Source organism: Fragaria vesca, linkage group LG3, assembly GCF_000184155.1.
Source record: "Fragaria vesca subsp. vesca linkage group LG3, FraVesHawaii_1.0, whole genome shotgun sequence".
Taxonomy (NCBI): domain Eukaryota; kingdom Viridiplantae; phylum Streptophyta; class Magnoliopsida; order Rosales; family Rosaceae; genus Fragaria; species Fragaria vesca.
This window is the reverse complement of record NC_020493.1, coordinates 21,267,584-21,278,935: the sequence shown is the minus strand read 5'-3', so window position 1 is coordinate 21,278,935 and position 11,352 is coordinate 21,267,584. Positions and strand designations below refer to the sequence as shown.

Here is an 11,352-nt window from a genome sequence, read left to right as displayed (position 1 = left end):
AGAGAGAGAGAGAGAGACCTTTTTATCATTAAAAAGATTTATGGTCAAATTAGAGAGGAGGGTAGAATTGTCATGTAAAAAGAGTGAAAATATACCTTTTTATCATTTAAGATGTTGTAAGATGACCATCTTATCTTGTAATATGTTTTAATGGTGACTTTTTTATCATGTGGAACATTTGAAGACTATTTTATCATTTGTACCTTCAAATGGTAGTTTTGTGTTAAATACCCAAAATTATTTTCAACCCTTTTTTTAATGTACATAAGAAACTTTACATCAATCAATTTTGTGCCTCTGCTTCTATAGTTTCTATGAGTATGAACTGCAATGGTGCAATGGTTTGAAACTAAATTATCATTCACAATTTCTTAATAGTTGATAAAAATAAATTTGGTTTTATAAGATTTTTAGGTTTAATAGTCTGAATTATTGTCATCTAAATCGAGTATTTTATATGAGTGTCGCAACATGTACCGTATAGCTAAAATAAATCTAAATCGAGTCTTTTATTTTCGAACTCGGACCTCCTTAAGTGAAAATCCTGGCTCCGCCACTGCAAGTGAAGAAAACTGCAACTACACCACAAAGAGTGCCAATGCAACAAGTATGATAGTATACAAGGAAGAACCTGCAAATGGTGTTCGATCAGCTTGGGAGGAATATGCAAGCACAAGACCTCAAAAATCCTTCAAACAGCAAGTGTAAATTAGGCTGGGGAACTAATTAGAATGTAGTTCAATCAGCACTTAATATTGAGAAGAGGAAGTATACTATTTACTTGAGAAGTTAGCTGGGACAAAAGTGAACAGAACGAAATCTATACGTAATAGACATTGTGTGAAGAAAGACAACGTTAAGTTAAAACATAGTCTCCAAGTTTCTGATGATGCATTATAAGCCCAAGTCCAGTGCCATCAATTCCTGCAGAACTCAGAGTTGAACAATAAAATTATATAAAGTTGAAAGCTTTAACAAATTGCAGTTGAAGAAAAAAAGAAAACAGATTATGTTGAGTTTGAATTATTAGTGGTTACGTACGTACCCGGCAGGGGGGGATCGGGTAAAGGGTGGCCGCAGTCTGAAGGTGAGAACCAGTGAGGCTGTCCGGCGTCGGATGTGACAAGATCCTTGGCTTGCTCAATAAAATGCTTTAGGCTCACACTCTCTTCTTCCAAAGGCTGGCTCTGGTTCTCTCCATTTTCGGAACTGCAAGACATGGTGTGGCGCCGTGTGTTGAAAGCTAACCTGCTTCTAGTCATCCTAGATGGATTAATGGAGAAACACGACGTCAAGTTACCTCGGAGAGTGGTTGGAATGCGGCAGGGGAAAAGATGAAGGGCGTTGGAGGCCATGGAATCAAGTGCCGTTGGATCTCTTTGCTTATCTGGCTTCGCTTTTGGTGTGTAATTCGTGAGAGGCAAAGCAGCTATTAAGTAGTTTGAACAAGTTAACATAATCACTTAGACACGGGGACTTATACAACAAGATTGGTAGTGAGTGATGAGGCGAGGAAAGGAAGGTGGTTCCGGAAATGCAGGGCAGTTTGATCAAGGTAATGAAAGCATGCATGTTGCCGCTCTGCTGGGCTGTTTGTGTATGCAACGTACCGCAATTTGTTAAAGCTTAGGGCAACTCCATCATTCACAAAGAAATTAATGTCATTTAATCTCCAATTTTCTCTTTTCTTTTTGAGTAAGGGTTTGAAACCAAGTCAGGCCGGGACGCTCATCCCACGTTCATATTATTATCATTAATAGTTTGATGCAATGGAGAGACGTAATACTTGAATCCCGAGTATTAGAATTAGCTAGCTTTACAAATTACAATGAATCTCACATTTTTTTATTTATAAATTACTGACAAGGATTAAGCGATATCAGTTCCTCAGTAGCAGTCTGTTGGGTGACAGAGCACCCACTCTATCTCGAAGGGGACCGCTACAACCGGGAACCCACAGCCCGTCCCTTATCAGATTTTTTATTTATAATAAAAAGAAAAAATTACATGAAGTGAGGAATGAGGGACTAGACCAAAATCATTCCAACAACAAACCAAAACAACATACTATTAGGAAGTAAATATTGTGTAATTTGTATTTTGGGAATGTAGTCATTGGTAGAGATCTGTTGCCTTATTTTCTCCTTAATTGTGGAGATAGTTTCCTTCTAGGAAAGCTACTCTTCTGATGTAATATGTATATATTCTTCGTATGTTAATGAAAAAACTATTCTAGCCAAACTATCACTCTTTTATGGTATCTTTCATGAAAATATTTTCCCTTATCAGTCTGTTGTGCCTGAGTCCAAATCTGGTCCAATTCTTCCTTTGGCCCAAATCACAAGCCCACCTCACACATCATTACAATCCAGTCCACTAGATCAACCTCAACATTCAACACAGATCCCGTCTCCTTCCGCCACCGATTTCCCAGCGACGCCCAGTCCTGTCGTTGCATCACCGGCCCCATCCCTTTCCGGCGATGTCTCGCCGCCTCCGCCTCCGCCTCTGCTACTACAACCCCGTCGATCCTTGCGCCTTCAAGCTCTCTCTCACCAGAACGACTCCTCTTCGTCTCTTCCGGCCTGTCTTCGGTCCGACCTCATCTCCAGAACAAGCTCTGGCGGTGTCGCTTCCTTCCCCATCCCACTCAGCTCCACAAGCTCCTCAACCCAATTTCGGTCGCCCTACTCCACCTTTGTATCCTGATCAGTCGACTTCATCCTCTCTGAGTCGTCTTCCTCTCATCCCTCAATCAGTCCGATCACCGTCCAGTCCAACCCATTCGTTGCCCTCCGGCCTCGAACCATCTCCTCCAGTCCAACCTGATACCCACATCGTTTCCCATCCAGACCCGCCGCCTAACATAGACCATCCACCTCCGCCTCTCACAGACCAGCCACCTACCCACTTGCCGAACCCGCAGCCTCTCCGTCGCTCTGCTCGGCAAACGACGCCTTCCGTTCGGTTACATGATTTTGTGTGTTCACATGTGACATCGAGCTTCCCAAACTCATTGTCTTCTTCCTCTCCAGGTCCTGTCAAAATCAAAGGTACGAGATATCCTCTGTGCAATTATGTGTCATATCATCGTTATACTCCTGCGCATGCCTCTTTTATTGCTCAGATATCCCATGCCAGTGAACCACGCACTTATGCCGAAGCTGCACATCATCCAGAATGGCAAGAAGCGATGCGTTCTGAATTGCAGGCATTGGAGGATAATAACACTTGGACTCTCACCACTTTACCGGTTGGCAAGACTCCTATTGATTGTCGGTGGGTTTACAAGATCAAGCATCGATCAGACGGTTCTATTGAGAGGTACAAAGCTCATTTGGTTGCCAAGGGATTCACTCAAATGGAAGGTATCGATTATCATGACACTTTCTCACCCACTGCCAAAATTATTTCTGTTCGATGCTTATTGTCTTTGGCGGCTGCTCAAAATTGGTCCATTCATCAGTTGGATGTCAATAATGCTTTTTTGCTTGGTGATCTTAATGAGGAAATTTTCATGTCTCCTCCTCCTGGTCTTCGGCGACAGGGGGAGCATTTGGTTTGTCGCCTTAATAAGTCTTTGTATGGTTTAAAACAAGCATCCCGGCAATGGTTTGCCAAATTTTCAGATGCTATTCGATCAGCTGGCTATATTCAGTCCAAGGCAGATTACTCATTATTCACTCGAAAGCAAGGGAAGTCATTCACAACTTTATTGATATATGTTGATGATATATTAATTACTGGTAATGATCCGGTTGCTATTTCTGCTTTAAAGAATTTTCTGAATAGCCGGTTTCGTATTAAGGATCTTGGTGATTTAAAGTATTTTCTTGGCATAGAGGTTTCTCGTTCCAAAAGTGGAATCTATATTTCTCAGCGCAAGTATGCATTGGAGATCATCAGTGATGCAGGTTTATTAGGAGCAGCTCATGTAGATACTCCTATGGAGCGCAGTTCGAAATTATCAAATAAGGGAGATCTTCTTAAGGATGCTTCACGTTATAGAAGATTGGTTGGTAGGTTGATCTATCTCACCATCTCAAGGCCTGATATAACCTACTCTGTGCATGTATTGAGCAAGTTCATGCATGAGTCTTGCAAGCCTCATATGGAAGCAGCTTTACGAGTTGTTCGTTATCTCAAGAGCAATCCAGGTCAAGGTCTATTTTTCTCTTCACAAAATGATTTCAGACTTCGTGCTTTTTGTGATTCGGATTGGGCTGGTTGTCCCATGACCCGAAGATCTACTACAGGTTATTGTGTCTTTTTTGGTTCTTCACTAATTTCTTGGAGGTCAAAGAGACAAAAGACAGTTTCATTGTCTTCAGCTGAAGCAGAATATCGAGCAATGACAAGAGCTTGTTGTGAGTTAACTTGGTTAAAAAATCTTCTCAAAGATCTAAATATTCTTCATTCAAAACCTGCTTTGTTGTATTGTGACAATAGAGCAGCTTTGCATATTGCTGCCAATCCTGTTTTTCATGAAAGAACTAGACACATTGAGATGGATTGTCACTTCATCAGAGACAAGATTCAAGATGGGTCAGTTGTTACTAAGTTCGTCAGTTCTGGAAATCAGTTAGCTGATGTTCTTACCAAAGCATTAGGAAAGGAAGTTTTCATCCCTATGATTCGCAAGTTGGGAGTTCGAGATATTCACTCTCCAACTTGAGGGGGAGTATTAGGAAGTAAATATTGTGTAATTTGTATTTTGGGAATGTAGTCATTGGTAGAGATCTGTTGCCTTATTTTCTCCTTAATTGTGGAGATAGTTTCCTTCTAGGAAAGCTACTCTTCTGATGTAAAATGTATATATTCTTCGTATGTTAATGAAAGAACTATTCTAGCCAAACTATCATTCTTTTACATACCAAAAGACATCGTTTATTCTACCCATAAAAACCAGACAATCCTCCCACTATGAAAACCGATAATTTGGAATACCCAAATAATCCGCCTGCAAAAACTCATAAAGCTCAGTAGGAGGATTATCATACCAAGTAAATGAAGTATGTGACAACCCCAAGTTTGTCATCTTGTCAGCTACCATATTTCCTTCTCTAAAAATATGACTGGAACAGAAGTTCATTTGATGGATTATAGAAAGACAGTTGTTCAACGAACTCATAAGTTCCATGGAGGAGAAAAAAACCTGGAAGAGAAGCAAGGTACCACACTAACAGAGTCACTTTCCAACCATAAGTAGACCCACGTACCCTCTATCATGAGCAATTTCAATTGCCAAAATAACAACATAAAGTTTAGAATAGAAGAAAATATTCCATCCAAGTGAATGACAAAAACTCCCTAAAAAACCACCTGAGGCATCACGAAACACACCCCCACAAGCTGCTGGACCCGGATTGCCTTTTACTAAACCGTCAGTGTTTACTTTCATCTAAAGGAAAAACAGAGACTGTCATAAGACATGTTGAATTCTAGGAGCCTTACCACATTTAGAAGCAACTATGTATAAAACTCACGTCTAATGGTTTTATATAGAATGTGCTTGGGGATGAACCCCTTAGGGAAGGGTAAGACGATTCACGCGAAGACAGATGTCGAGGGACTAATTGCCTAATCCTCTTCTTTAATTAAAACTCATAAGTGGTTACTCAACAATGCCGTACTCGGTTGTTGATGTTAAATACTTCGTTACAAGCTATTTATATTAAATATAAAAAAAGGTATTTACAAAAAGCATATGAGATCATGACAGTGAGTTCAACAAGAGTGACTTTGTGTGGTTCTGAAACATAATATATTGATGTTTGCTAATTGTTTTTGCAGCGCTGTTGTTTGGGCAAACTACAGTATTTTGCTGTCTCCTGCAGCTCACCATTATGTGGGAGATTGGTTGGACTTTTTATTTGAGAATGCTTCAAGTACTGATGTAGAGAACTGCTTGTTGGTTTGCTGGTAGATTTGGAAATCCCGAAACCATGTCATTTTCCATTCTGGCCAGTTTAACCATTCATCAGTGATAGATGTTGCTGCTTTGGTGGGCTTTGCTTACCAAGAGATCAACATTCCGGGATCCTCTACCCCTTCTGAAGAGGTTGTTTGCATCAAATGGATTCCGCCTGCTCCGAACTAGGTTAAACTCAACTTTGATGGCTTAGTGTCGGATGTGTCTGCTGCTGGTTATATTTTAAGAAACTCTGATGGTAATCCTCTCATGGCTGGTGCACAATGTGTATACTCTTCGAATGTTACTATTTCAGAGTGCCTTGCCCTTAAAAACAGTCTTTTAGCTGCCAAGCGATTCAACCACAAGAATGCTAGTTGAAGGGGACTCATTGTTGGTGATCAATAGTCTTCAGGATCCCGCCAACGTTCCCTGGAAGATTAAGCAAATTCTCCGTGAAATCTTACATCTTGCTCACTAGTTTGACAATATCTCCTTCACCTATATCTTTCGTGAAACAAATTTCATGGCAGATGCTCTAGCAAATACGGATCATGCTCTTCATTGCCCGAAGATTTGGGTTGGCAGTTATCCTCCCCAAGCGTTCAGTGCTTTTCAGTTAGATTCTTCTCAAATTGATTGCCCTATGGGCTTTTCGTTGTAATTTTTCTTTTCTTCTAAAAAACACAAGAGTGACTTTAAGTCCACTCACATTCAACGATTAAATTTGTTGAATAAACAAGATGGTATACTGCAAACTTGTTGCAGGAGGGTTATCAAGCACATTACATGCATGGTTTAACTAATTAAAGGCAATTATCTTGCCAATTAAAAGAAATAATTAAGAAAATTAAACAGTTTTAATTTGTTGATGTCTACATGAGCACTGCATTAATCGAGGTCAAATGCAGGAACTTCAGATGTAAAGCCATGTCTGGCCTGGAAGAGTAGCCGAGACACAAGGCCTCTGTAAGGATCTCTCTCTCTTTTTGTCTGCAAATAAGCAATGGAGTTCTCCACCTCCGACTTCACTTGTACATATAATTCATGAGCTTTCTCCCTGTCAAGTAATTCCTCCTTCATCCCTACAAGAATATTCATTAATTCACATCACAATTTAAACCTTCCACCCAAGCAAGTTCGTGTAAAAGATTATTTTTTCAGTAGTACTACAAGTCGATCATATATAGTTGATTATCGAAAAGCTTACCTTCTGTTTCAATTGGTTTCCCAAAATGATAATACAACCGGCCGGGAGTTTTTGGTACAACTCCTGGTAAGTGTATATCTTGGTTTCCTACCTCCCCATCAACGGTAGCCCTATGGTCACAAGATCACATCAACACAAATCATTCTGGGAATTGAAAATGCATCCATGCCATGAGAGAAGGTGTATATATGGAGATCAACAATTAAACAATATCTTATAGCAGATCTAGTACCTCAATGTTCCAGCTTCATCCGATAATTCGTCTATAAAGTTCTTGAGAACAGGAATTTTCATCTGGTCGTCATAATCTAATAATAACTGAAAAGAAGAAAGCATAACACAATTGTAATATGTTCTGATCATAATGAGTGACAAGTAATAAAGATACCTCAATATGAACTGATACATAAGCAGGGACTAACTTGAACCGATACAAAAGCAGGGCAGGCAAGCAGCTAGAGAGCACATATATGTATTTAAGACTGTTAGAGAATTGGACAACTCCGGTGAGAGTAGTCATAGTACTAGTTTTGAGAAAACAATAACACCCCCCTAGCCTTCTGGCTAGCTGCGAACTTACGTGAAAAAAATCATCTTCTCCAACTGCACCAAAAGGTACGATTTTCGCTCCAAATCTAGCTGCCATTCTCACAAACTCTGACAGTTCCGGCCAGAATAACTTGTATGCTTCCCCCTGAAAGTGAAAGTTCACTATTCAAAACTGTTACAAATTTACAATATATAGTGGCTAGTGATTCAAATTCTCACTTGATGCATGGAAACTTAATCCATGTTATGTCCTGCCATTGTAAGAAAAACAAACTAAACAATCAGTGAGACTGTGAGAGTGAATTCAGCACCTTCCTGTGAAGAGCCTCACGCACTCCACCAGGATAGAGAAGGATATGAGACTTTGTAGCGAGTAGCCTGAAAAAGTTTTTTCCGGAGACAGGAACAGCACCCATAAGTCTGATTTCGTTGGAAAAGGGAAAATTAGCTAACACTCCTTGTTTGAGTTTCAGAAATATCATTGGATGCGCTATCCCTCGCAGATGGATGCCTTTTTGGTCCCAAAACTGTGCTACCAATGGAACGGTATCAAATCCCAGTAACATGTGGTAACCAACATACACTACAGGACCCTCTGATGGAATGCCATCAAAGCCCCTCACTATCTTCCCATCTGCTAATGTTGAGAATATCACTGGGCTCAAGATGTTGATCCATCTACACATTCATTAAAATTAACAAACATTACTGGAAAAGAAAAACAAAAGGATGCATAAATCTACCATCTGAGCTGGGAAAGTATCACCATGTACCTGTTATTGTCCCGTAATATATTTATTTCAGAAGGGGATGGTGGTATGTAATCTAGCACAAAATCGCGTTCTTTTGAGCGCCGATAGACACAAACCTGCTTGATGACACTAACCAAATCAAGTGCATCATCCTGCCAAAAAAAAAAAATCAAGTCTAAGCACATGTAATTTATGCTCAGAAACACAAGAAACGTCTGCCAAAAATGCACATTTGAGAACAGGAACGGTTTCTACTAGCACATGACAAGATTATCCTACCAAGAAGAGGAAATGGCTGCAGTCTTCAAACGTATAGATCTCACAATTTGCAAGCAGCCGTCGGAGTCTCAGACCTTCCTCTTGACTAGGTAGTAATGGATCTCTTCCACTATTAAATACATGACAGCGAAATCAGCACTATATTCTAAAAAGATGATAGGGTAATGCAGCAAAGTTGGTCTTGTCAGTTGTACATGTAAAAAATTAGGAATGATGCATGATAATAGTAGCTCCCATGAATATATTGCTAGAAGTGGTTATGGAAGTTTAAAGAAACCTGGAAAGGATCAGGGTGTGAGCTTTTACAGCATGGAGGCGTGAATTGGCATATGAAGAGGCTGACTTGATCATTTGTAGCTTCCATAGGAGTGTTTCTATGGGTAAGATATCAGCAATAACCTGAAACTTCAAGGGTTCAACCATTAATTATGTTTAACAATATTCAAACTCCCTCTTTGTTCAAACTCCCTTTTTGAAAATAAAAACAAATCCATACACAAACTCAAATGACAGAAACTTCAGCCGCAAGTATGCAGTTGTAACAGATACTGAGAAGAATTAGGTACATACAGACTGATGCAAATATGTGACTCCTTGGTGAGAGTAGTGTTCCAAAGTTGTAACTTACAGAGAGGTAAGCCATTGATGGTGCAACAAGACCCGGTGATAGCCATTCAAATCCTTTCTCCAAATTAGCCATCGTTGCTCCTAAACGCAAGCAGAACAGCTGCAGATTAGAAAAAGATATGTAGGAAGTTAAAGCCATTAGGTCAATTGAACAGAAAAAAAAAAGATTAAATCAGGAGAAATTATGCAATAATATATCTATAGTCTCATAGTCTCAGGATATATATGAAGCAAAAAGTAAATGGAACAAGTAAAGCACACCAGTTGTCGAACTCAGTATATGAAGAAGGCTAATTAGATTGGTTGAGTCAGGCATGAACTGCAGTAAATATAATATGGGTTGAAGTTGTGACCTGCTGAAGGAGGTTGCTGCGACGAACATCAGGTAGGTGTTAAATTGAGTGAGAAATTGCATCAACATGATATCTTCTTTTGAAAAGCTATAATTTGATATTACTTGGTTCTACAACAATAATTAGCTGTTGGAATTTATATATCTAGCTAATATTGTACATAGCAGTACTAAAAAAACATAACAGTTTTCAGTTCTACAAAAGTTCATTGTTCATTCTCATCTCTTTTAGCTACTACTCACTAATTAATCGATAATACACCTAATAGAAATTCAACTTCCATTATAAGTCCAAGTAAAGAAGTTGGTCCTCCTTAGAAAATGTTAAAAATTAAGATATATGTTAAAGTACCTGGATTTGCTAAAATTAGAACAAGGTCGATGTCAGGGTTAAAGGCTGCCACAGATAGTGCAAGGCATGCGCCAAGCGATTCTCCAACAAGATATATTGGTCTATTAGGTGAACGATGATGCTCTGACTGAATTGTGCTCTCAACTAGCTTCACTAAGCCTGACACATCAGATGATTAACAAGAAATACCAAATTACATTAGAATTGGATCCTCTCCTAATGAGATTTATATAGCAATGCAGCACTCTATAGCGTGGGATGAACAAGTGAAGCAAACAATGTGTACATGCAACACACCACATAGATTGTCAATGCTACAGATCAAAGAAAAATAAGGAAGAACCTGTAAATGGTGTTCGATCTTTATGAGGGATATGCAAGCAGAACACCTCGAAAATCCTTCAAACAGCGCCAAAAAAAAAAAAAGGGTTAAATGATTAGCTAAAAAGAACCAGGCTAGGAAATAAACCAGTTTCTTCTGAAGGTAGCTGGTAAAAAACAGAATAATAGAACTCTATGAAGACCATTCAACTTTAAGCTGAAACTTACTTTCCAAGTTTCTTGTGATGCTTTATAAGCCCAAGTCCGGTGCCATCAATTCCTGCATAAATCAGGAGTTAAACAAAACTTACACAAGTTGAGAAAGGAAGACGCTCAAAGTACATATATGGTTACGCTGATGAATTCAACAAAGAAGAAAAGTACAAAACTTGAAGAGAGAATTCAGAAGAAGCAGAGCTGAGTGAGGAGCTGAGTGAGTTAAAATTTCAATTACCAGGAAAAAAGAGAAGCAGGGGTGAATTGTCCAATGGAGGCCCGCAGTCCAAAGGCGTGAACCAGTAAGGTGATGGTGCAGTAGTACTGCTGTCCGATCTGACAAGATCCTTGGCATGCTCAATAAAATGTTTTAAGTTCACAGTTTCATCTTCCACATTTTGATGATGATGATGATGATCCTCCATAGCTCCCCTTACACGACAAGTCGTGAAGGTTGGACAGTGGTGCCTGGAGACGGCTAACCTCCTAGTTTCAGATGGATTAATAGAGAATATTGTAGTTAACTCGGATGGTGAAGACGTCAATTCATATCGCAAAATGGACGGAGGAAAGCTGCAGGGTAAGAGACCAAGTGCGTTGCAGGACATTGAAGTAGTACTAGCTCTTCTGGTTTATTCTCTTATTTCCAATATGTAAATTAAGCAGCTTCATTTTAAGTATCTGAGCAGTTTGAACTTAATCTGAACAAATAGGACATTTCGAGTACATGTTTCCGTACGTACTGGAGTGAAAAGAGGACTAGGCCGTTTGGTTCGTTGGTCC

The 11,352-nt window shown here is 39.5% G+C and overlaps 2 pseudogenes across 1 annotated transcript in view; both read right to left on the bottom strand.

Annotated features, from left to right (window-relative positions):
• Positions 1-1,355, bottom strand: part of LOC101293284 — a 13,828-nt pseudogene extending 12,473 nt beyond the window's left edge. The window contains exons 1-3 of the transcript XR_184387.1: positions 1,046-1,355; positions 873-924; positions 632-689 (exon numbers count right to left, since the gene is read on the bottom strand). The product of XR_184387.1 is annotated as an acyltransferase-like protein At3g26840, chloroplastic-like (transcript). The remainder of the gene's footprint in view (positions 1-631; positions 690-872; positions 925-1,045) is intronic.
• Positions 1,356-6,802: 5,447 nt separating this feature from the next.
• On the bottom strand, positions 6,803-10,994 carry LOC101292687 (annotated as a pseudogene).
• Positions 10,995-11,352: the final 358 nt, after the last annotated feature.